The sequence below is a fragment of the Cryptomeria japonica genome, unplaced genomic scaffold (genome assembly GCF_030272615.1).
Source record: "Cryptomeria japonica unplaced genomic scaffold, Sugi_1.0 HiC_scaffold_417, whole genome shotgun sequence".
NCBI lineage: Eukaryota > Viridiplantae > Streptophyta > Pinopsida > Cupressales > Cupressaceae > Cryptomeria > Cryptomeria japonica.
In genome coordinates this window covers 21,778-47,227 of record NW_026729238.1, presented here as the reverse complement: position 1 = coordinate 47,227, position 25,450 = coordinate 21,778, and the positions used below count along the sequence as shown (strand labels likewise).

General features: G+C 32.6%; 1 pseudogene; it reads right to left on the bottom strand.

Moving 5' to 3' along the window:
• Positions 1–145: 145 nt before the first annotated feature.
• On the bottom strand, positions 146–25,312 carry LOC131036528 (auxin response factor 24-like; annotated as a pseudogene).
• Positions 25,313–25,450: the final 138 nt, after the last annotated feature.

The window sequence follows — 25,450 nt, the reverse complement described above, 5'->3', positions numbered from 1 at the left end:
TCAAAACTCTGCTTGCTCTTTGGATTATTCGGCCAGCATTAGTACTGGCAGTTAAACAATGCTATGAACTATTTGAAAATTACGGAACTAAGAGTAGAACTATGAACGGCTCTAAAAATAGATTCGTTTGGCTACAGCATGAAATTCACATGTGATGAGACTCGACGTGAGCATCAGTGGCTGCAAGAGTAGAGATTTCGCTTGTGATTGGTTGTTCTTCACACTCTCTCCTGAACTCCAAATTAGGGCCACCGGGAGTCATTTTCTCAACCTCGTCTCGTTTATATATATAAATCTTACGTACAATGCTGCAAAACTCCCTGATTTAAAAAAAAAAAGAGTTCATAGAAAATAATTACAACATAGACACGTTATAACAGAATCACCCATTGAGAAGCAAGCTATTTTTTTTGGGTGGAATATTGGACATTGATACTTACTGCCACGGATCATCTCCTACAAGCATCATATCTCCCTCATCATCTGTGTAGACAACTTGCCAGCCTTTGTTTGGATCCTCCAGTTGTCCTTCAAAATTGAACATCACCTCAAGGTCATGGAAGAGCTCTTTGTATCCTACAAATTTTGTAAGATCCAGAAGTCGCCCAAGATCACTACCCTGCTTATGTACCTTCATTGTGATGAAAAATATGGTTCTGAACTGTCAGAATCTTTCCAACAATATATTAAATTTACAAAATTCTAATCTCTGTCGTACAGAAATGTAAATGATTACTACATAGTACAGCTCCTTTTCTGAGCTCTGCATTGTATTTCTTGTAGTGGTCTCCAAGATGATGTTTCTTGCTCACAGCTCATAGCAGATGTATCAGACTTGATCAACCTTGTTGGCTCCAATTGTTGGTCAACCTCGGAGAATTGTGAAAGAAATTCTTTTGGGGTATGAGCAGAAACTTGTAGGTCTTTCTCGTTGACAGAAACTATATTTTTTGACGGATTTGGCTCACTGCTTGAGAAAAAGTCAATCATATGACGACCAGATAATTTGCGATTATTGTCTGCACGGCCTGAAACGACATCAACTCTCTTATCCTTAGAAGCTTCCCGTGAAGGAAAACCAGGCTGATGCTCTGTTGTTCCCTGTTTATTAGCTTGCATGTTTCTCATTAAATTTATGTCCACACCACCATGTGCCCCTGAAACTTCTGAATGGCATGGCATCATATGCATTTTCCATTTTCCCGATGCTTCCATTCTCAAGTTTGACAAATGTGGGTACCCATTGAAGCCATTCCAATTCATATGTCCACTGGTTTTGGGAGATGGCGCCACTGATGTTAGATATTGTTTCTGATTAGACTCATTCATTTCCTGGAATGGTTTTCTGGAAAGCTTCATTTGTTGTGGATCTTCCACAATACGATTAGTATATGATCCACGAAGTTCTTGCATTTCACTAAAGCCCTGAGAACTGGGAAACGAGTTTCCATATGTGGAGTCACGCCCTTGCAGTGGGATCCAATTTACAGAAACCAATCTTCCTTGAGAGAATACACCTTTTGTTTTGACATCATCTAGTTTTGGCCACCACACAACTGTCCCCGGAACACTGTCAATGTTATTTTCACCCAAAGATCCTCCCGAGCTCATGACTTGTTGACCTTGCAAGACCATTGTATTAAATCTTTGCAACTGTGTAAAATTAACTAATGCCTTATCTGAGACGAAAATCAGACAAAAGAAGAACTTTTGAGAAAAAAAAGCAACAATGTCACTTTAATAACGATTCTTTGGTTATGTGTGATTAAAAGTATACTACTTACCGAGAACTGACAAATCTTGTTCTGGAGACAGTATCTTTGGCCGGGACCTCTTGTTGTTGGCTTTCGGGGCAGAGGATTAATTTCTGACAGGGTCAAGGCAGGTTCTATTTTCCATGATGAGACCTTCTCTGGTCGTGGAACAGCTGATGTTGCGTCCCATTGTACCTGAAGTTCACAAAATTAGAAGAGTGATTATAAGCAAGAAGATGCACAGTTCTGTATTGATTATATGATGATGATAATTAAAACTGAAGAAAGACTTTCTTCTGTTCCATAAATACCTTGAGGCATCTCCACTTTGAACCCGGCCACCTCAGGGGATCAGAATCACCTATTTCAATGATAGTACCAGTAAATCTGTCCAACGGAAACACATATCAGGCATACCACACTGTAACAAATACATCATCTTTGAAAGGAAATTCCTGTTACTATGCAATTGCATTTATCTTATGTGTATAGCCATCAAACAACTGCTAGTTACTAATCTCTAATACAGTACAATGAACATCACATATCTATTTTATAAACTTACAGCGCTGGGCATATTTCAAAATTCACTGTATCCTAATCCAACATAGAACGATTATTGAATGCTTTGCTATCTATTAAATCATAATCCATCCATTTTAAAGTTAAAAGTGATGAATATGAAGACCGTTGCTCCGGGGCTGCTTCTCCCTCAATTCTCATCCTGAATCTCGTGCCAACTGAGAAATTACTGTTCATGGCCTCCATACTGTTCGTGGCCTCCATGTATTGGTCATAAGGAATAATGAATTCTGACGGGTTGGTTCTGCATAATATGTACAAATCCATACATCAGAAAGGATGAAATAAAAATTTAAAACAGGCAAATGATATAAGCAGATTCAAGTAACATACTGTTCCTTTAACAATGTAATCTAGAAAATATAGGAAGCTCCTGGGAAAACGAGGAGTGCAGCTGTCCAACACTTAAGCATGTCTTATAAGAAAAATACTCATAAAATGGAAATAAGAAACAAATTGGTGCCCATTTCTCTATTTTGTGATAGTACAACGTACTACTACTTTGGGAACCCCATAAACTCATAAAATTTTGTTTAAACAACCATGCAACTATCTCATAACCTAAAGGACAGGCGTGTGCCTAGTACTTACTGCAACCATGTGTATTTAATATGGATATCTTTGTAAAGTACTAAAATGCATCCCATCCCAAATCATAAATCTATCAGGGCTTTGTACGTTCGTACAATTTGACAGGTTACCTGGATGCTTCTGGATTAGATTGGTGTATATTTGAATATATATACAGTATAATTTCATGGATATTAAAAGTTACTCAGCGTCCTTTTGATTTTTTCAGAAAAAAAATCGAGTGGTAAGATCCTAGCAGGAAATATCATCAGTTTTCACCTTGGCTTGTAGTAGACACTAAAATTAGTCGTCCTTGAAATGGCATGTGACGCAGCTGCAAGGACAGCAATCTGCATTCTGCGACTGGATATAATTGAGGATGGAATGTTACTTTGCTGACAGATGGCATCCTGACCCCTACACGTAATTCGCCATTTTCATCCCTGAAGCCAAAAACATCTTATATAAATGACAAGAATACACAAAATATAATATTTTACGAAAGCTCCATACAGATGACTATGGCCAAGCCTAGAAACCTGAGAAAGATGAACGCATCTCCTGCTACAAGCCTTTTGGAGTTAACAAAGACTCTCCACCCAACTGTCAGCAAATGCCTCCTTTTCTCATCTATGTTTTGCAACCAAACAAAATTAAAATGTTTTAGTAATTAAAACAATTTTCTTTCCAAAAAAACTCCTTAGCATTGATTAATCACTAAAGCTTCTTTCACATATTCTTAATTCACTAAATTAAAACACTCAAAAACTCAATGATATTAATGAGAAATGATTTACAGTCTAAAGCAGGACTCCAATATTTCACTATATAAACTGGAAACAATGTCTGAACCAGCTGGTTTCAGTAGACAAAAAAAATTGTTTCTGTTGAAGTCATTGCATATAAATGTCATCCAATTTAAAGATCAAAATAGAAGTAGACTGTTATTGATTAGCAAGTATTGGGAAAAACACACATAAAAATAAGTCTAAAAATGGAAACTAGTCCACATAACATTATATAGATAATAAACAAAACAACTATAAATAATATTTCTAGTAAATATTCTTAATTTAAAAGTCAAAACCTAAAACCACCTAAGCTGTACAATTATAACATTTTCCAAGTTAAAACCTAAATTATCTTTTAAGCCGTAAAACCCCCAGCTTCTCTGTTTATCTGGCTATGGCGGAAGCATAGGAGGTGTATCCAGCAGTTGACAACGTAGAGAATGCCACATTCTTCTCGGCTTCCTAATTATAATGATGTCATTGCTGCAAGTGTTCCGCCATTAATGAAGAAATATCATTTGGAAAATTATTTATTCTTTCATGGAATGTGATCACAAAAACAAAATCAGAGAATTGCTTTTCTAAAAGGGCAGTTCACAGAGGGTTCGAATCTAGGCTGAAAACCATGCTGCCTTCAGCCGAGGACAGGAACATGACAGACCAAGAATAAAACACACCCAAATCCAGATCCTGGGGTTTATCTAAGAAAACCAACAACATATCCTAGAATATGATTGCCTGAAAACAGATGCATCCATCTTTTCATTATATGGGTTATATTGAATAAGACTTTGGACGGAAAAATTGAACATGTCTTCCTAAATTTGAAATCTAGTTTAATAAAAGCTACGAGAGAATATGACAAGCAACCCACCACGATATATATGCCGAAAACGCCAGTCATTTCCATGTAGATCTTTGGCAACTAATTCTTGAGGTTGTTGACTCTTGTCCTATAAAAAACGGCGCAGAAAATTTTTATTACATAAATGAATATAATATAATCAATACTATCTTCAAAAAGCTCCCAAGGTAATATAAAATTAAATATAAATACTTATACTATTGTGTACTTGGAAAACTAACCAGAGGTGCGAGGCATCGATCAGCCTGTCTCTTGGGAACAGATAAAAATCCACGTGGACTTGTCTCAGAAACTGTGAGTCTTACGAAAGGAATGCGCAGGTGGTCTTGGAAGGGGTGGACGCGGAGGATCCATATCGGTGGAGCAGTCATCCTGCTGTGAATGGAACAATATGAGCACTCATCCTCCTGTGAATTTAGGTCTGAGATATAAGAAGGATTGTAGAGCATACCTCTGTATCGGGAACCAAAGTAATATGAGCAAACACTTCATCGGTATCTTGTTCAACTTGTAATGAATTTCATAAGCTAAATAGAATGACAAAGAATGGGAAGCTAAGCTCCATAGCCTTGAACCATGCAAAATGAGGTCAATCAACCGACATAAGCACGAAAGAATTGATATTAATTTACCTGCACCAGGCAAAGAATTTTGGAGGGCAGGTCATACAAAGGCACCTGTTGTTCAGCTTCCTGGTTATTGATGTCTAGGTATTTGGTTATTGATGCTTCAATCTGCAATACAACATCGAATTTGTACAAACATTCATTTCAATCGATGTCTAGGTAAAGACGCATTGACTACGAAATAAATAATCAAAGTGGTATAGTACTTATGTTAGGATGAAGAAATCAAATTGAAAACAGCAGATAAACACAATTAAATATACACAACACAAACAACAAGAACACACAGATTTATCGTGGTTCGGCAATTGCCTACATCCACACTTGAAGCAGGGGAATCACTATATTATTCACCAATCTGGTTTACATCTACACAGCTGCAATCAGCTTTGGCAATCAACTTTAGAAAATGAATTACAATCAGCTCTTATAGAGCTTAGAATATGAATAGGTAAGAGTTTTGGCGGCAAACAGGGAAGGAATTCCCCCACTTAATTCTGCTATCAATTATTGGAAAGGCTGAGAGAAGCTGGGCAGAAATCGTACATCAGCTGAATATTCAGATCGGTATGAATCTTGTCTACATGAAACTTGCCTTCTTCAACCATAAGGCGAACATAATGACTGCGAATATCAACATGTTTTGACCTCGGTTGAGATGTTTGATGTTTAGTCATAAAAATTGCACTGTTGTTATCACAAAACAAAGCAAAAGCTGATTGCTTCAAACCCAACTCGCTGAACAAGAACAAAGATCCTAACACACAAAAGAAACCACACAATGTATAACACCACTCATCTGTGCAACAAGATGAATCAGAGGGAGTCCTAGGATCAGCAGCCATGCATCTCAAAATGAGCTCAGATGGAGTCTTAGTAAACCACTTAGTAGTTACGCATTTTAATTTGGTGTTTCTCAAAATCTCTTGATACTTGTGTACCAAATCATATGTTTTGTTACCCTTTAGATATAATAGATATATTTGATTCAAAAATGAAGATGGGTAAATAAAATTGAATGTGCTAAAGTGGCACCAACAATTTTTTAACTGTTTTTCATCCTATTTTTTTTTAATAGAAGTTGGTCCACAAATTCATTTTAACTTAAATTTAAATCAAATCAATTAATGCATGCCTATTGCTTAGCAAGTCCTTATTTTGACCTCCCATTCCCAAAGAAACACATTCAAACAAATAAACGACAAACAATAGCTAATTTTTAATTTTTTCAAAATTCTTGATTATTTCTTCTTTCCTCTTTTCCTACCTTCCTCTCAAAACAGAGATTATTAGGTGAGGGATGTGTGCTTCTCCATACAAGTTGATTGCACAAGCTTCTTGACTCCCCTCTCTCAATATTAATAGTTTAATCTTCGAATACTTCACCATTTGAATTTCTAATCAATTTTTTTTTCTAATTGGTTTGAAGATTTAAAAAGATTTAAATGTTCTTAAATTCTATAAACTTTTAAGTAGATCATTGAAAATTATAAAGATATGTGTTTCTCTTTTGATTTTTTTCATTGTATAGATTAATAAAAAGTGATGGAGGCATTTAGGGATGAAGAAATTTGGTGAAATGAAAAAAAGTATTAAGTGTTTTGTATTGAATCACATGATTTGTTACTTTTAAGATCTAATAAAAATATTTCATTGAAAAATGAAGATGGGTAAAATAAAATTGAAAGTGCCCCATTTGTGCCAGCTATTTTTAACTATTTTTCATGCGTAAGCTTTCTTTTTAAGTAAAGTTGGTCCACAAATTCATTTTACCATAAATTTAAACTAGATTATATATATGTTAAATTATATATATAAAGAAAGCCGAGAGAATTTCATTTTTCAATTAAAATTAGGGTTAGGGTTAAGGTTTAATTACAATTATAGTTAGGGTTTAGTTATAATTATTTTTAACTTAGGATTATGGATAGTTTAATTAGGATTCAATTAGGGTCTAATCATGGGTGAAATAATATTAGATATATAATTATAGGTTGGGTTGGGATTAAAATATTAACCTCTAATTTAGTGTAAGGTGTATAATTTGATTTTGTTTGGTGTTAGAGTTAGGACCTAATTTGGTTTAGGGTTAGGGTTAGATTAGGTATAGTGTTTAGATTAGCATATGATTTGATTTAGGGTTAGTGTTTTATTTGGTTTATTGTTCAATTGAAATTTAGCCATTATTAAAGTATAATCCTAATTTTAATGTTAATGCAATAGTAATCATAATCAAATTTGCCCTTATTTTAGCTCTAATTATAGTTGAACGAAAGTGTAAATTAATGTTTAAATTCAACTAAAAAAATCTAATGAAACTAGGCTTGGAGTTAGTTTTTATTATAATATTCAATTATGTTTAGGGTAGCTCAATTAATGTCTAAATTCAACTCAAAAAACCTAATGAAATTAAGCTTGGAGTTTAGTTTTATTATAATGTTCAATTAACTTTAGGGTAAGTGTTGAGTTTAATTTAGCTTTATGGTTAGGATTCATTTCTGTTAAATGTTTATTTAGGTTTAGGTGTAGGGATCAATATGGTTTAGAGTCAAGGTTAAGGTTTAAGTATAATTCGGCTTACTATTTAATTTTGTTCATGGTAATATATTAATTTACTTTATTCTTAGGGCTAGGTTTAACTTGGTTTTGTTTATTGTTCAATTTTGTTGTTTAACATTGTGAATTCATTTGGTTTAATTTTTATTTTATTTTTGAGGTTATGATAAAATTTAGTTTAGGCATAGGGTTCAATAAGATTACATAAAGGAATTATAGTTAGGGTTCAATAAGATTACATATAGGAATTATAGTTAGGATTATGGTTCAATTTGGGCTAGGGTTCAATAAGAATTAGGATTCATGTTATGTTAGGATTTTATAAATTTAATAGTTCAATTTGAGTAAAATTTGGCTTACTATTTAATTTGGATCAAATTAATTTACTTTAGTATTATGGTTAGGGTTCAACTTGTTAAAAGTGATTTAATATATTTCTATTTGATATTTGATGACTTGCTTGGAAAAATGAATAAAATAGAATAGAAACTTTCTTTTCAATCTAGATTTTTGTTTTATCATAACCTAAAATTAAAATTAATCATTGTTGATTTATTTTAAAATTTAATTTTGTTTAATTTAATTATATTAGATAATAAATATTTTATAAATTTTAAAATTTATGATCCATTATAATTTTAAAATTAATTGTAAACTTTAAAAAAATTGTTGTGATTTGATTAATAATTTTAAATCAAATACTACTTAATCCAATACTTATCTTTTTTATAAGTATGTATTATGAATGCCAAAATAATCATTAAGTTAATAACATAATACAAAATATAAGATCTAATTTAAATAATTTTAATGTTAATGTTGTTTGTAATTGTACACTTTTTATTAATATTTGAATTCTATTTTAATTTTTAATTAATATTCAATCTTGAAATTTATTTTTAATTATTTATCTTTTGTGATATTACAAATACTAATTAAAATTTATTATAATAATTTAATTTAAAATTATTTATCTTCTTAAAAACTTTAAATTATTGTATAACAATTATATTTTGCCTTTTTCTTTTAATTAATGTAATACATTTAATTTAACTTGGCATATCTCTATATAACTCCTGCTTTATATCCTTATCTCTCTCTTATCTCTCCCTCTCTATGTTTGTTACTTCCTCTTTCTATATCTCTTGTGTTATTGATTCTTTCAAAAAATAAAGAAATGAAATTTTTATACATGTTGATTATTTCTTGTGTCTTCTTTTCCTACCTTTACCTCAAATTGGGGATTATTAGGTGAAAGATGTGTGCAGTTGATTGCACAAGTTTCTTGACTTCATGCTCTTAATGATAATAGTCTATTCTTCTAATTCTTCACCATTTGAATTCATCAAGAGATTTTTTTTCTAAGTTGTTTGAAAATTTAAAAAGGTTAAATTGGTTTCTTAAATTCTATAAGCTTTAAGTAGATCATTAAAAAATTATAAATATTTGTGTTTATCTTTTGACTTTTACCCAAATTCTAAGATTAGTGCAAGATGATGGAAGCATCCAGGGATGAAGAAAATCTAGAGAAACCAAACTATTTGAGTTGTGGTGCATAAATGACAATTGTAGGTGGTATGGTGGTAGTGTATAACACAAAGTTTGAGCATTGATGAAAGTCTTATACTCAATGCTTAACAACATGGATTGTCTATTGACACACAAAATCTCTATGGTAAATGTGCATATACTTTGGAGTAAGGGGTTTAAGAATGACTTGAGTCGCACTATTTTAACATCAAGGATAAGCTATGTGATAATTGCATGCAAATGCTATGTAGTAATTAGAAAACAAGAGTGTATTATTAGCTGGCAAATGATTTTCTTGGATTGGTGGATGATTTGATGCCTTTAATGAAAAGGAGTTGGTTAATTAAAATGTGAGAGCCGATTGCATTAATGAGAAATTATGAAATTTTGGCCAGTAAAATATTATCATAATATTCGTATAAATAGAAATATGCATACAAGGGGGGTTTATGATAATGGGGTTAATAAGGGGATCTCTAGTCACTCAAAATTGTCCACAACTACAAACAATATTTTTACTAATTATTATTTTAATTTAATTAAAATAATTTTAATATTAATAACCTAACATCAATCCTCTAAATATTTCAATGGAGTGAAAGGGTGGTAGTGGGTGTCGTGCAGGCGCTAGGGTTTCTGAATTTGCAAAGGACGAGGAGGATTTAGAAGGAGATGAAGACGACCCATCTCGCTTGGTCATTTAGGAAGAAGGCTCTATTGATCTGTTGGTGGATGGAGGGTCCTCTATAGATGCTACCTCCCAATACGGGGGTGTGGAGTGGCTTGTTTTCTAGCTCTATAGCTTGAGATTGATGACAATGGGTCAAAAGGTATTGTGGCATTTCGATTACCTTCCTCTATCCCACATTTTTGGTGTGATTTTAATCTACTGTTTTGCCATGTTTATCTCTTGGTAACCTTGAGATTTATGGTTAGCACGTTTTCTATGTGGGCTTCAGTTGTCTTTCCCTTGGCTTTTCCCTCTGCTACTGTCTTCGCCTTGGCTTTTCCCTCTTCTACTCCTACGGAGTTGGTGTCCCTTCCTATAGATGTGGATTGGATTTTGGTGGAGAAGTCTAGGGTTTGGATGAAATTTTGACATCCTTGTTCTTTGTGGTTGTCAAATTGGAAGAGTCTCCTATTGAGGTGGAGACATCCTTTGTGGGAAGAGATGGTTGCTCTTGTTCCGAGGCTTTGTTGTTGGGCAGCAGCTGCTCTAGAGTTGGGCTGCATATGGCTTGGCTTCTCCTTCAGATGGATCCTTTCTCTTCTTCCCCTAATGAGGTGGGGGTTTATTCTTTGAAGGTGAAGATGGTTGTCATGGTTATATATTGCAAAGGTAGTTTGATGACTTATGTTGCGGGATAATTCATTTTTCTATATCTTTCATCAAAAATTTATTCAATTCATTCAAAGTCACTTCTTCTTTTCAAATCTTCAATTTCTCATAGAATTTTATTATGAAATCATCTTTAAATGGATTTTTTTTAAGTATATGAGAAAATAATATGAAATTCATTTATAGGATGTGTTATATGATTTTGACATTATCCTTTTTTATCAAATCTTATTTTGGGTTTGGCAAATGATATAATATATGCGACTACTTGGAAATCATTGAGAGGAGACCTTGATCTTTAGATTACCAACAATTTTTTTCGAAGGATTATGTTACTTCAATTTCTATCTTATATAACAATTCAATTTTCTAAGGGAAAGAACCCTTTTTGTTGTATCTTCTGTTCTTGTACGCTTTCTATTTTCCCAACGGTGTTGTGTGTGCATCCTCTCCCCTCATGTGCTCATGCAAATTTGGGCACAAAAGAAACATCAACATTCTTGTTCATTTTTTAGTAGAGAGGCCCGATTGGGATTTCATTACCATTTTCTTTAACCTCAAATAGATTTTCTAGCATGCTATATAAAGATGGCATAAAAAAATTTCTTGTACGTCAATCTAGTCACATTATGTTTTGTGCATCCTTGGGGCCTTTAGTTATTTTAGACACAAGGTGAAGATAAATTCTCTTGAACATAGGTATCATGCTTGGAGAAGGATCTATGTTCATAGGGTATGCCTCACTATGAACCTTTATTGTAGAATCTCAAGAGCCATTAGTAATTCCTATGCTGTGGTACAAGGTATAGTATTATGCCTATTGTTACCCAAAATATATCATCCTAATTAATGTCGAAATCCCTTTTCTGATTTGTGTGACTATTGTCATTGTTGTCATTGATGTCAAACTTGGTGATCCAATTTGACTAGATGTAGCATATTGAGCAGAGTAGTGGTAATGAACATATAATGTATGCAGTAAGAAGAGCAGTGACATTGAGCAACTAAAGTATGTATGATCCACTAGAGTTTTTTCCTAAAGATCCTCTTCTCCAGAATCTTACGTTTTGCTTATCATGGTTTGTAACCAGTTTCAGTATCAGTTGTGTCTATTGTATTGTTATTTGTATAGTTATATTGCATTATGATTTATGGTACTATGTTACGAAATCTATAGCATCTGTATCATGAGGTTAGAATTTTGTTGTGCTTGGAATTTATGCTTATGGATGTGTATGCATGGGTCTAGTATACCCTTGTATTGTTTAGGTAATTAAGGTATATTATTCAATAAATAAAGTGTGTGAATGAAGTGTGTAGAATATCAATGAAGGCCAACTTGGTTATTCTTTTTGTTTGGTGACGTGTTGATCCAAGAAATATATTATTGTGTAAATCATTTGTGCTTGGTGGACATATCATTCATTTTATATGATTACTAGTATGTGTGTTTGTTTGTGTGTGGATGAGTAATAGGATGAGAAACAAAGTGTGTCTCTATTATAGATAATAGAGTATGAAGTATGTGAGTAACAAAGTTATGGACTAGAGAGCAGTAGTAGTATGAGAGCAGTATATAGTGCAAATAGTGGAATATGATATATGAGTGTAGGTGTGTGTAGAAGAGTCACAATGTTGTAGTAATCCCTTACGAGATCTATTGCAAGAAGTTGGATTATCATAGTGTAGTCACAGTGTTGCAGTAATCCCTTACAAGATTTGTTACAAGCAATTGGATTAGCAAAGTGTAGTCATAGTGTTGCAATAATCCCTTAATGAATTTGTTACAAGAAGTTATGGATAGTTTGGGAAGACCCTTTACTAGGTTTGTTGTGAGTTTCTATGAGTTGATATTTGAGCTTATCTTAGAACTAACTTCATGCATTTGGAGATGCAACTTTCCTTATTTCATTTAGTTCTATTGTAGTGAGCATTTTGGCAATGAGCAGCTTTGTAATCTCACAGTGAACCGTTCAACAGTGAGCCATCCTTTTTGTAAGCACCATATAACTAGTTATATTATCTTGAGAGTTAACCTTCTCTATGGTTTTTCCTATTTGATTTTTCCACGTATAAAAATTAAGTGTTCAATTTATGGTTATGTTGTTTACTTATTATGCATTTGTTTATTCATGTTGATGAGATTGATTAATAAGGTTAATTTAACAATAAAAGTTTCAAAAGTGTGGGAATACTAATTCACCCACCCTCTAAGTATTTTGGTTCATTCAACCATTCAACATCCCTTAGTTAAAAGGTTCTCAAACCATTGGGTAAGAGGAATGGTGAGAACTTGTACCTCTGGATCCTAGCCACAGCCTCTTGAGAATGGAGCATGCATGTACAATCCTACATTATTTTATTGCTTAGGAGTACACTATGGAAATACACCGACTTCAATAATTAGGTTGTCCTTCATCACAACTATCTAAGAAAAATTATATACCAATGAATGTATTGACCCTTTTTGGTCGTTAGCCTTACTACCCTAAAGTCAAGAGTCAAATAGCCATTGTTTTTCTATTTGTATTTAGATTCTTCTTGCAATATCTAAAACATCAAACATTCACATAAAATAAAAAACTACCTTAGAGACAAAAAGTACTAATAGTTAGAATATTGTATTTAAGAAATCTTATTTAATTTATTAATGAGATATCCTATGATACATCTAACACAGACAAATTTAAGCCATTTTGTCACACATTTGAGACATCTTATGATTCCTCTAAGCTATTATGGGATGCATTTGAGCTGAATTTTATGATGCATTTGAGACATCATGCGATGCATCTACGACACTCTATGATTCAATTGGCTTAGATTTTCATTATTATCATAAGATCCTAGAACTTAAAATAAGGCCTATACATAAACATACAAGAAATAAAAATAAAGACATACCAAATCGTATTCTAAAATCCATAAACAAACATTATAAAAATGTTGGAAAAAATGGTTATTAAAGTCAAAAACAAGTATTCTTATAATCAAAAGAGTATTATCGACTAGGAAATTAGGATGAAAGATAAACATGATCAAAAGTGAATCACAAAGCTCATAAAATCATGAAAATTAACTTAATCTAACTAATAAGACCATCGAAACAAAGTGTAATTGAAGACAAATCAAACCATAAGTTCCACATTCCTTTGATGAAGCCTCATTGTTTCTTCTTTCTTCTCTAATGTGGATATATCACTCTCAAATTGTAAAGCGCACAAATATGAATTAAACTAAGGACAATTTAGACAGAAAGATAGTGAGAATACTATAAATCACGATTGTTTCACATGAAGACTGAGCCCTTAATTTATAAAAATTTAAATTCTATTTAATGGCTAGGATCTAATTAATTTTTAGGAAGTTGAACGAACATAATTGAATACAACTCAAAGTTGTTATTTCAAAGAAAGGGATAAGATGAGCTAAAATGGAAAAAGATGGAGAGATCAAGCATATCATGAAGATGAGGATAAATGGAGGTATAATAAAATTCATTATTATCTGGAGGAAGAGGGAAAAAGGTAGAACTAATAAATAAAATTCATTAATTATTCCACATGAGAAGAGGTTGAATGGTGAAATTAATACATAAAATTGATTAATTACTCCACATGAGAAGAGGTTAAATAGTTAAAATAATATATTAAATTTATTAATTATCTCCACATGAGAAGAGGATAAATGGTGAAATCAATAAATAAGATTTATTAATTATCTTCACATTAGAAGAGGATAAATGGTAAAATTAATATATAAAATTTATTAATTATCTCCACTTAAGAAGAGGATAAATGGTGAAATTGATAAATAAAATTTATTAATTATCTCTACTGTTAGCTAAAATTAGCAAGTAGAAGAAGATACATATGATAATTTAGTAAATATAATTAATATACTTGTTCCTTATATTTATCAATTATGCAATTAAAGAAAATAGATTTATTTAATTGATATATAAAGGGATAATTAAATAAATATTATTTATTTATCTTAGAAGATGTGTTAGTATAAGAGACTCAAATAATTAAATTATTTGACCCTAGGAAGGACCTAATGCCAAGAGGATAAATTAACAAAATTACTTAATTAGATTGATAAAGAGAGGTGATTGAAGATGGATTGGTATGAAATAATGAAATAATATCGACAAATGATAATGTTGCAAATGCAAATATGTTTGGTGTGTCAGTATGGTTGTCATTGATGTCAATGTACTGATTATGTGTTTCAATGTTTGGTTTTTCTCCGTATTGTTTATATGTTGTAGATGTGTTCATGATAAGTTGATATGATTGTTGGATATTTCCTTGAGATATAACACTCATATTTTAGAGGTCTCAATATTGTGCTTCAGAAGTCTTTGCAATAATGATGTTTTTAGACAGAAGTTGCAAAGATCCACATTCCTCTCCATTGCCAGTTTTGTTGATGAGATTTCAAATTTATGTTATTCATGAACTTATCTTTGTTATTGTAATTTGGTACATGTTGGTGTACTCTGGAGTTGCATGGTTTTGGATATGATCATTTTAGGTTTGGTTGACCTCAGATGCTCTATCTTTTGCTCTAGTGGTTGTGGCATTTGGATAAGGTGTTGTTGCATCATTGTAAGGTTCACTTATCATTCCTTTCCATCATGGGAATTCTTAGTGAAGACCTATTTTGAATTTTGTTTTTTTATCTCCTTGGCAAACTTGAAAATTCTATTTTAGAGACCAGTATAAATGAAACATAATTGTAATGAGAAATATAATAGAAAGATGTAGAAGAGTTTGAATTGAAAAGAAGATCCATCTCCTATTAATTTGTGCTAGGTTATGTTTGGTTGCAGATGAATAGTATGGTTGTGTCTTGATGTTGTTTGGTATTGGTGCCAGTTAGCCTAAGGTTTCTTACTACAAGCGAGTTGTGTGTTTTAGCTGTGGATTATTTTTTTCTTTCTTCTTCTTCTGGGTAGTGAGCCCTTCTTTCTTTTCCAAGAGATTTGAGCCAGACAGTGAGCCATCTTTTTAAAAATCACCTTAATCGGTGTCACCCTAACAAGTGTTTTCATATTAAGAACTAACATTTTCTGTGGTTTTTCCCTTCTTGTGTTTTCCACATCATATCTGGTGTTTCATGTGTATGATCTTTCATGTTTATATCTTCTCTTGGTTAATTAATAAGATATTACTTTACCAAATTTGTTTCTGCGGAAAAGAAAACTAAATTTTAATAAACAACTGATTAACCCCTATCTTGTTTGTTCGGATATTCAACAATTATTATTAGAGTTTTGATTCCTAGAAAGTGATACTAATCGCTCAATGAGATCCAATGACACATAAATTCACTATTCCTACTTTTGAAGGATTTGACTATAGTTTCTAGAGAGTGAATATGCAAAGTTACCTAATTTCTCTGAGTTAAAGACTTGGAAAGTTGTTGAGACCAAGTATGTGTAGCCAGCAAATGGACCTACTACACTAGATGAGATTGAAGCCTCTAAAGAGAATGAGTGAGAAAGGTATTCTATCTTTAGTGCCGTATCTAAAAGTGAATTGGCAAAAGTTGTTGCATTAGATATTGCTTATTAAGTTTGGGAAAGATTGAAGAATATCTATGACGGAAATGATATAGTTAAGATAGATAAGATTTAGAATGCTAAAGGCAGATATGAGAATTTGAGAATGGAAGAAGGTGAAGATATAACATGCTATTTTTAGAAGGTTGATAGTTTCATGAATGAGATGAAATATCTTGTTGCTACCTTGTATGATAAGGATGTGATAGAGAAGATAATAAGGACTTTACCAGAATATTACAATGATAAGATTTCAGCTATTGAAGAAATTTATGATCTATCAAAATTTACTAGAGAACAAATTTATGGCACCTTAACAACATTCAAGCTGATGAAGTTCTGTAAAAAAAAAAAAAACTGAGACAATATTCAAAGCATCAAAGATAGTAGATGAAGATTCAGATGATGAGAGCCTAGTTGAAATAGAAGCAATCTTTGTGAGAAAGATGAAGAGAGGAACCAACAAGTATAAAGGTATGTTACCTCTTAAATTTTTTAAGTGTGGAAAGATTGGTCATTATGCATCTAGATGTACGGAAAGAGGATCAAAAAAATAATTTAAGAAAAAAGAAGGAAAGTTCAATAAGAAAGCCTGCTATGTTAGAGATGATGTTGTTATTTCAGATGATGAATCATATTATGAGGATGGTGATTGTTTATTCTTGGTAGAGAGGGATGGACCTAAACCTAGTAATAATTCTAAGGATTTTATGACTGTTACTTCAACATTGCATGTTAGAAGATATAGAAATTAATGGTTGATTGATAGTGGATGTTCAAATTATATGAACAATGACATAAGTAAATTTGTAAATCTTGAAAAGTATGATGGTAGTTCTATTAGATTTGGTGATGATCAAACTACCCAGATTGTTTGAATTGGTTCTATTACTTTTGATGGAAAGCATAACACTGATAATATTTACTACGTAAGAAGATTACATCATAATCTCTTGAGTGTTGGATAGATGTGTGAAAATGGTTACAATCTTTATTTTGAGGATGGTGGTTGTCAAATCCGAAAGAGATCTAGAACTGGTATTATTGTGGGGAAAAAGAGAGGTGGAAACTTGTATCAATAGGAAGATGCTACTAGAAATTGCTTATTATATTAGATCAATTAAAGTTGGCTTTGACACTGGTGGATGTATCACATCAACTTTGATAATTTGATAAATATTAGTATGACAAGAGTTGTAATAGATTTACCAAGACTAACTAAACTAGATAACAATATTTGCGAAGAATTTCAAGTGGGAAAGGAGACAAAAGGAACATTCAAAGGAAAAGAACAATATTCTACTGGATTATCAGATTTGGTACACACAAATCTTTGTGGTTTGACCAAAACAAGGAGTTTACAAGGTGAGAGGTATTTCATGCTCTTAATAGATGATCATTCTAGAATGACTTGGGTTGCATTTCTAAGAGAAAATTCAGAGGCATTTGAAAAGTTTAATATATTCAAAGCTAGAGTTGAGAATGAAGTTGTTATAAGGATTAAATGTTTAAGATCTAATAGAGGAGGACAATTTAATTTTTATGTATTTGATACTTGATATTTATCTTCTCTAAAGACACCTCATCAAAATGGAGTAGTGGAAAGAATTAATAAGATTATTCAAGAGGCAACAAGAACTATGATCAAAGAAGCAAACCTATCAAAAGTTTACTGGAGAGAAGTTGAACACACTACTGTGTATACCCTTAACAAATTTCTATTCAGGAAGAAGTATGGGAAGACATCATATGACTTATGGCTTGGAAGGATTCCCTTAATAAGGTATTTCAATTTTTTCAGAAGCAAATGTTATATCAGAAGAGATGAAGGAAATCTTGGAAAGTTTGATAGAAGAGCTGATGAAGGTATATTTATTGGTTACTCTACAAAGAGAAAAGCTTATAGATGTTATAAAAACAGGTTGAATAAAATTGTTGAAAGTACAAATGTGAAGGTTGATGAAAACGTTTCAAAATAAACTAGTATACAAGTAGGTTATGAATCTGATGAGTCTAGAAGTAGAAAAGAAGACAAGAATAGGGATGAAGACATGTATAAAGAAATTCAAGGTTCTCTAGAAACTAGGTATGTGAAAAAAGTTCATTCTTATAAGAATCAAATAATAAGAGACAAAAATAGAGGAGTTATCACAAGAAGTTAAGTTGTTGAAGAACAATTTCTTTTATGTTTACTATCTAAAGATGGATCAAAGATAGTTGAAGAAGCTTGTAAAAATCAGAACTGGATGAAGGCGACGAAGGAAGAGCTAGATCAAACTAAGAAGAACTAGACTTGGAAACTAGTCCCTAGACTAGCAAATAAGAATGTTATTGGAATAAAATAGGTGTTCTAGAAAAAGTTTGATGAAAATGGTAATGTAGTAAGAAACAAAGCAAATTTAGTATGCAAAGGATACACACAAGCTGAAATAATTGATTTTGAAGAGACATACGCTCATGTTTTCTATAATGGAGGCTATCATGACATTTTTGGATTTTACAAAATTTAAGGATTTCAAAGTCTATTAAATGGATGTGAAGTCAATATTTCTAAATGGAGAGTTAAAAGAAGAAGTTTACATTGAACAATCAGAAGGATTCAAGCTATTAGATGATCCAGATGTTGTTTGCAAATTGAAGAAGGTGTCATATGGGTTGGAGAAAGCACCTAGAGCTTGGTATGGAAGGTTAGACAAGTATCTACTGAATCAAGTTTTAAAAAAAAGTTCATCTGACAACAATATTTACTTTAAAGTTGAACCAAGTAAGATCATAATTATTTTTATGTATGTAGATGATATTATCTTTGAAGGTAATGATGAAATGTTCAAAATGTTTCCTAGTGAAAAGAAAAAGTAATTTGAAATGTTTATGATAGGTGAATTAAATTTCTTTCTTGGATTGCAAGTAAATCAAAGCAGTAAAGGTATTTTCATTTCTTAGTCAAAGAATGCTAGAGAACTATTGAAGAAGTTTGGAATGGAGAATTCCAAACCACTGTGTACTCTTATGACTACCAGATGCAAGTTGACTAATGATGATAAATCTCCTAAAGTTGATGAAAGCATGTATAGATCTATGATTGGAGGATTGTTAAACTTGATTGCTGCCAAGATAGATATCATGTATGTTGTTTTTCATGCATCTAGATTACAGCAAGAATCGAAAGAATCTCATGTTGTGGCAGTGAAGAGGATATTCAAATATTTGAAAAGAACAAAAGATTTCGGATGAGGATCAAACTTTACTCTAAAAGCTTATACTAATACAGATTAGGAAGTTAGTGTTTATGAAAAATAGAGTACTAGTGGTGGAGCATTTTTCCCCGACTCTTGGTCAGTTGCATGGTTAAATAAGAAGTGGGATTTTGTATCTTTATCAACCGCATAATCTAAGTATATTGTAGTTGCTTCATGTTGCACTAAAGTACTTTAGATGAAAAAGAAATTGAGGGATATTGGTGTGATGTTTGATGAAATGATCTCAATCATATTTGATAATACAAGTGTAACCAATATCTCTAAGAAACCAATACTGCATTCCATAAAAAAGAATATTTTTATTTGGTATCATTTCTTAAAGGAGAAGGTTTTGGACAATGAATTAAAACTTGAATAAGTTCCTACAAAATAGAAAGTTGCAAATATCTTTACTAAGGATTTGTGCAAAGATTATTTTGAGTATCTCTAATAGATGTTGAGGGTCATACCCATTCTTAGTTTGAACTAAGTGCATTTTGCAATGCATTGGTCTAGGGAACTTCATGTATATTTCAGTCTGGGCTAATGTTTGAGGCTTCCTCTAAGGGCAAGCTATGTGATTTCTGAGCTAAATCACTATTCACTTTTGTCTTTGATGTCAAAAGGGGATAATTTTGGAGAAGTTTTGGAGTTAATGGAAAAAATATAGTCATTTTTCTAAGGGGGAGAGATTTGAAAGTTGAAGTCTGAGTTTGTCATTGATGAATGTTGCCATCAATAACAAACAGGTATATTGTTACAAATGTGAAGATGTTTGGTGTGTCAATATGGTTGTCATTGATGTTAGCATACTAATTGTGTATTTTAGTGTTTGGTTTTGCACGATGTTGTTGATATGTTGCAAATGTGTTCATGATAATTTGATCCAACTGTTGTATATTGTCTTGAGGTATTACTCTCATGTTTTGGAGGTCAAAAATTTGTGCTCTAGAATTATTTACATTAATGATGTTTTCTTTGAGGAGTTGTAGAACTCCACATTCCTCCATATTTCTATTTGTGCTGATGAGATTTTAAATTTATGTTATTCATATATTTATCTTTGTTATTTTAATTTAGCACGTGTTGGTGTACTTTAGAGTTGTGGTTTTGGATATGATCATTTCATGTCTAGTTGACCCAAATGCTCTATCGTTTTCTCCGATGATTGCAACATTTGGATAACGTATTGTTGCATCGCAGTATGATTCACTTCTCATTTCTTTCCACCTTACGAAGGTGACCTATTTTGAATTATGTTTCTTTATCTTCCTAGAAGACTTGAAATTTCTATTTTAAAGATTAGTATACATAAAGAATGATTGTAATAAGAAATATGATAGAAAGATATAAAATATTTTGGATTGAAAATAAGATCTATCTCTTGTTGATTTGTGAAAGGTTATGTTTTGTTTCAAATGATCCCTATGGTTGTCTATTGATGTTGTTTGGTATCAATTGTAGTGATCCTAAGGTCTCTTCCAACAAGCAGTTATGTGCTTCAGTGGTGGATTATTTCTTTCATTCATTCATTCTTCTTCTCGGTACTGAGCCCTTCTTTCTTTTTCTAGTGATTTTAGTCAGGTAGGGAGCCCACCTAGAGTGAGCATTCTGACAGTGATCCATCTTTGTAAAAACCACCTTAACTGGTGTCACCCTAATAAATGTTTTCATATCCAGAACTAACATTTTCTATGGTTTTTTCCTTCTCGGTTTTTCCACATCATATTTAGTGTTTCATGTGCACGATATTTAATGTTTATATATGTAGACATATAAAAATGACCATATTCCTAAATGAATATTTTATGTTCATTCCTCTATTTTAGTTAAATCTAATTTAACTAAATTACCCACATTCCCCTATTTAATTAAGTAAATTATTCAATTTATTTAGTTAAATTCACTTAAGTCCTTTATGTCATTTAATTGAATAAATCATTTTATTTAATTAAATCCCTTCTTCTAACTTTTTAATTAAATTTACATTTAATTAATAGTTTACCCCAAATTGAATAAATCTAATTTATTCAATTTCCCAAATTGCAACCAAATTGAAATAAAGTAATTTATTTTAATTAATTCTATTTTCCCTCACCCACTTGCATTTTCCTACATCCTCCACTTGCATCCTAAACCATATTCCTAATTTTTTCTAGAATCCATCTAATCCTAATCAACTAGCCCCAAACCCATCCATTATCCCTAAATTCCCTAAATTTGAGAAGGTCACTTCTCAAATTTGGAGTAAAGTCTTTAAAAGGCATTAAAGCCTTTATCCATTCAAAAAGCTAACTTGTTGAATACCCCCAAATTTGGAAGGACTCTTACAAATTTATCCCCAAAGTCTTCAAACCATTAATGGTTAACTAACCCTTAGTGGCATGGTTAGAGACTTTGTGACTAACTTAACCTCCATCTAACCCAAGGGTCTCATCAAGCATTTATTGCTTTGACCATGGTTATTCCTTTAACCTTTGAACAAGAGTTTACCTCTTGGGTAAAAGCTTTATCCAATGGATAACCCTAACCTAACCTTAACCCTTACCTCCTAGGGTAACCATGAGGTCTTCTCAAGCATTTAATGCTTCTTACCTCTCCTCTCAACCAGCCTTATTTTGACAATTATCACCATTTCATTGGTGAAAATTGAAAACATGGATTCACAACTTTTAAACTTGACCCTTGATTATCTCTTTCAATCCTGACCATCCATTGCCCTATTTTTGCTATAAATAGAGCTCTCATTCCTCCATTTTAGATCCATGCAAGCTTTTAGTATCTCATTTATGCTCAATTTTATTAACACATCTAGCTTCTCTTTGTAATAGGAATTAATCTAATAAGCATTTTAGACTATTTCCTTTATCATTAGCTTAACTCATAAACTAGTATATCATGTTAGGATAGTTTTGCTACTAAACTTGTCATCTTATTATCTAGTTTATTACATTTGTAGAATCATGCATAGATAGGATGCATTTTCATAACTAAATTAATCATAAACATCCCTTGTTCTTGCATTTGTCATGCCTAAGCCACTTTGCTCAGTGATCTGAGAGCAAAGGCATTGTCTTGAGGGACCTTGTGAGATAGAGAACCATGGAACCATCCTTGGGAATTTGAGTTATTCTTCACGACTCCATAACTTGCACCAAGAAGTCATGTGGGTGTGTGGACAAGCCTCTTTGAGCTTCATTTTTCACATTTTAAGTTTCATCGCTCCGCTTTTCCCACATACATTTCTGGCGCCCACTATGGGGCTCTACCCCATTAATCAAATCAGTTTTTAAAAATAAACACTTGTACAGGTACGCGGGAAATAGAAATCAACGCATAGGGAACATCCCTTAGCCCATCTGGTAGACCTTTTAGTGCATCTAGCTCACTATTTGGAGCGTGGGACTCATTTCCCAATGTGTAAAGTTCATATTGTAGCACATCATCCTCGTTAACCTTTTTTTCCGGTAGGTCTTGGCATGGAAGAATAACAACTTAGCGCATTTGGAAAGTAGCTTAGCACATCTGGTGGATCATTTAGTGCATTTTGACTATACAGTAGCGCATATAGTTTGTTCTGTAGTGCATCACAGAAAGAGGCAAAACCAAAAACTATAACCGAATGTAAAAAAAATTAGACTTGTTGAAGTCCATAGATTGTCTAACAATTTTACTTGTTATTTTGTAGGGTTCTAACAAATTTCTTGCAGATAGGAGCTCAATTTTAGGACCATTAATAGTTTATTACTGACGGCCAAACAAGGAGCTTGATTACGAACCTTAGCATAGAAAATTTGAGCCGAGTCGGTAACCAGACATTTACAATATCATAGTGCAAGGGTGGGGAAGAATCCACCCCCAAGTTCGCTCACCATATATCTCCCAAGATAACTACTCAATTGTGAAGCAATTCACTTTGGGCTAATTTCTGGTAAAAGGCAAAAAAATGGACGCCCCCTCAGGGGTGACAGGACTGTTTGAGTTAACAGAGTATCAAGACTAGCAGGCTATGATATTGCTTATGACCCTTGATTAAAGATTTTGATTGAAATGCATGTTGTATCTAAACTTGGTAAAACATTGAGGATTTGAACACATCCTTGTAGAGCATACACTTATTGTTTAGATTAAGAAAAATGGTTGTCTCTTTGGTGCCGTGCTTTCATTTGTTACTTCAGAAAATCATCTATCAATACTAGAAACTCAAGGCAAAATTTCAAAATTCCTGAAAACAACCAAGTCAATATATTTCAGGGCAATTTCGTACATGAGAGCAACTTCTTAGTGCATAGGAAGCATCTTTCAGCACATTAAACCTTCTTTTTATGTGTCAAGTCTTAATAGTAGCGCTTCACCAGAATCTAAAAACAAACAGTGACAGTTAGTGCATTTTAAAAACAGTTTAGCACATTGAAGCATCAACTTAGCGCGTGGAAGTCAAACTTTAGCGCGTAGGGTTTAATTGTTAGCACATAGGTGGCCCATATTAGCGCATGGCCTTTTAAACCAAATTTGAATGAAAGTTAAACAAAATTAACCAGTTAGTGTGTATCATGGGGCAGCGTAGCGTGTAGAGTCTTTTGTCTAGCGCATAGAGAAGTTTTCATAGCGCATTGCGTCTCTATTTTTGCATGTTGTCAAAACTAGAAAAACAGGGGGCAAAACAGAGGTCAATTTTGAAAATTTTGAGAACAATTTTAGAAGCTTCCCTTCATCAGCCTGAACTTCATCAATCAAAAAACCAAAAAACAAAGTATCAAAATCTATTTCTAAAAGTAAATTTCCATCCAGCAAAGTTCTCTGAAATCAGAAACTAGTCGCAAGATAAACATATCTATCCTATCAAAATCAGGAAACATCATCACAAGTGGCAAATAGGTCCTTTAAAATCAAACAAATTTTTATCCCAAAACACACTTGTTTAAAACTTTGAGTTGTCAAATTGAGTTTCCATATCGGGAAAGCTTGTATTCCATATCATTTGATGCACTTTGTCATGAGGGGGCATCTAAACCTTCACTTTGATAAAGTAAAACAAGCTAAACTAAATCCAAAACAAATCAAAGGAAACCATTGATCGCTTGTGCATGACTAATCCTCATATTCTGAGAAGAAAGAATATTTATCATAACACAAAGTTGAAGAAACAACAACCGAGTTCTTCGAAACTTTCCAAAAGAAATAAATTTTTATACATCAATCGTCAACTCTTCAAATCTCATTGAACATTCCTTCGTCATATACGATTATATATTCAAAACAAAACAAATGAATTTGACAAGGAACTATTGAGGAGTCAAGTATTTTGTCAAAAGTCAGCATTCAGCCAAGAAATAAATCATGGAGGAAAGATCAATCCAGCATTCTTTCTCGACGAGTGCATCACTTACAACATACCACAATTTGAACCACCAACCCCTAAACAAAACATTGAAGAAGAGTTTGTTCCTTTTTGTGATAGAAAGATTCTACTAGATGCCTATTGTTACTCGATCTCAATGAAGAAAACAAAGAAAAATGCAACTAGAATCCAGCATGAATTCAAGATTATCAAATCCTTTCGAGCATTTGAATCTAGAGGACACCAAAATTTATGAAGAACTTCTTAAAGGAATGTCAAGAGAGCACTTCATTTCAAACACTTGTGGAAAGACTCATGGAAAATGACAAGGAAAAATACCTACTCATGCTCACAAGCAAAGGAGTTAAACTTCTTGAAGACTTTGACACGGACATTTTTAGAACAAGGTCTCAAAATTATGAATATCAAGAATGAAAATGAGAGGAAGAGGGACGTGACCCTGAGAAAGATATTCCTAAACAAAATCTACCAGAACAAAATATACCTAAGCAAAACATCCCCGAGTAAAACATACCATTCCAGACACCATTTTAGCCTAGAATTAATGCAAGGGAAGAATTCTTCCCTTGACAAAATAATGCACCTTTGATTGCTCTTACTCAACAAATGCAAATGTTACAAAGACAAATGCAAGACATGCAACAAGGGACAACAGTACGGTATTCAT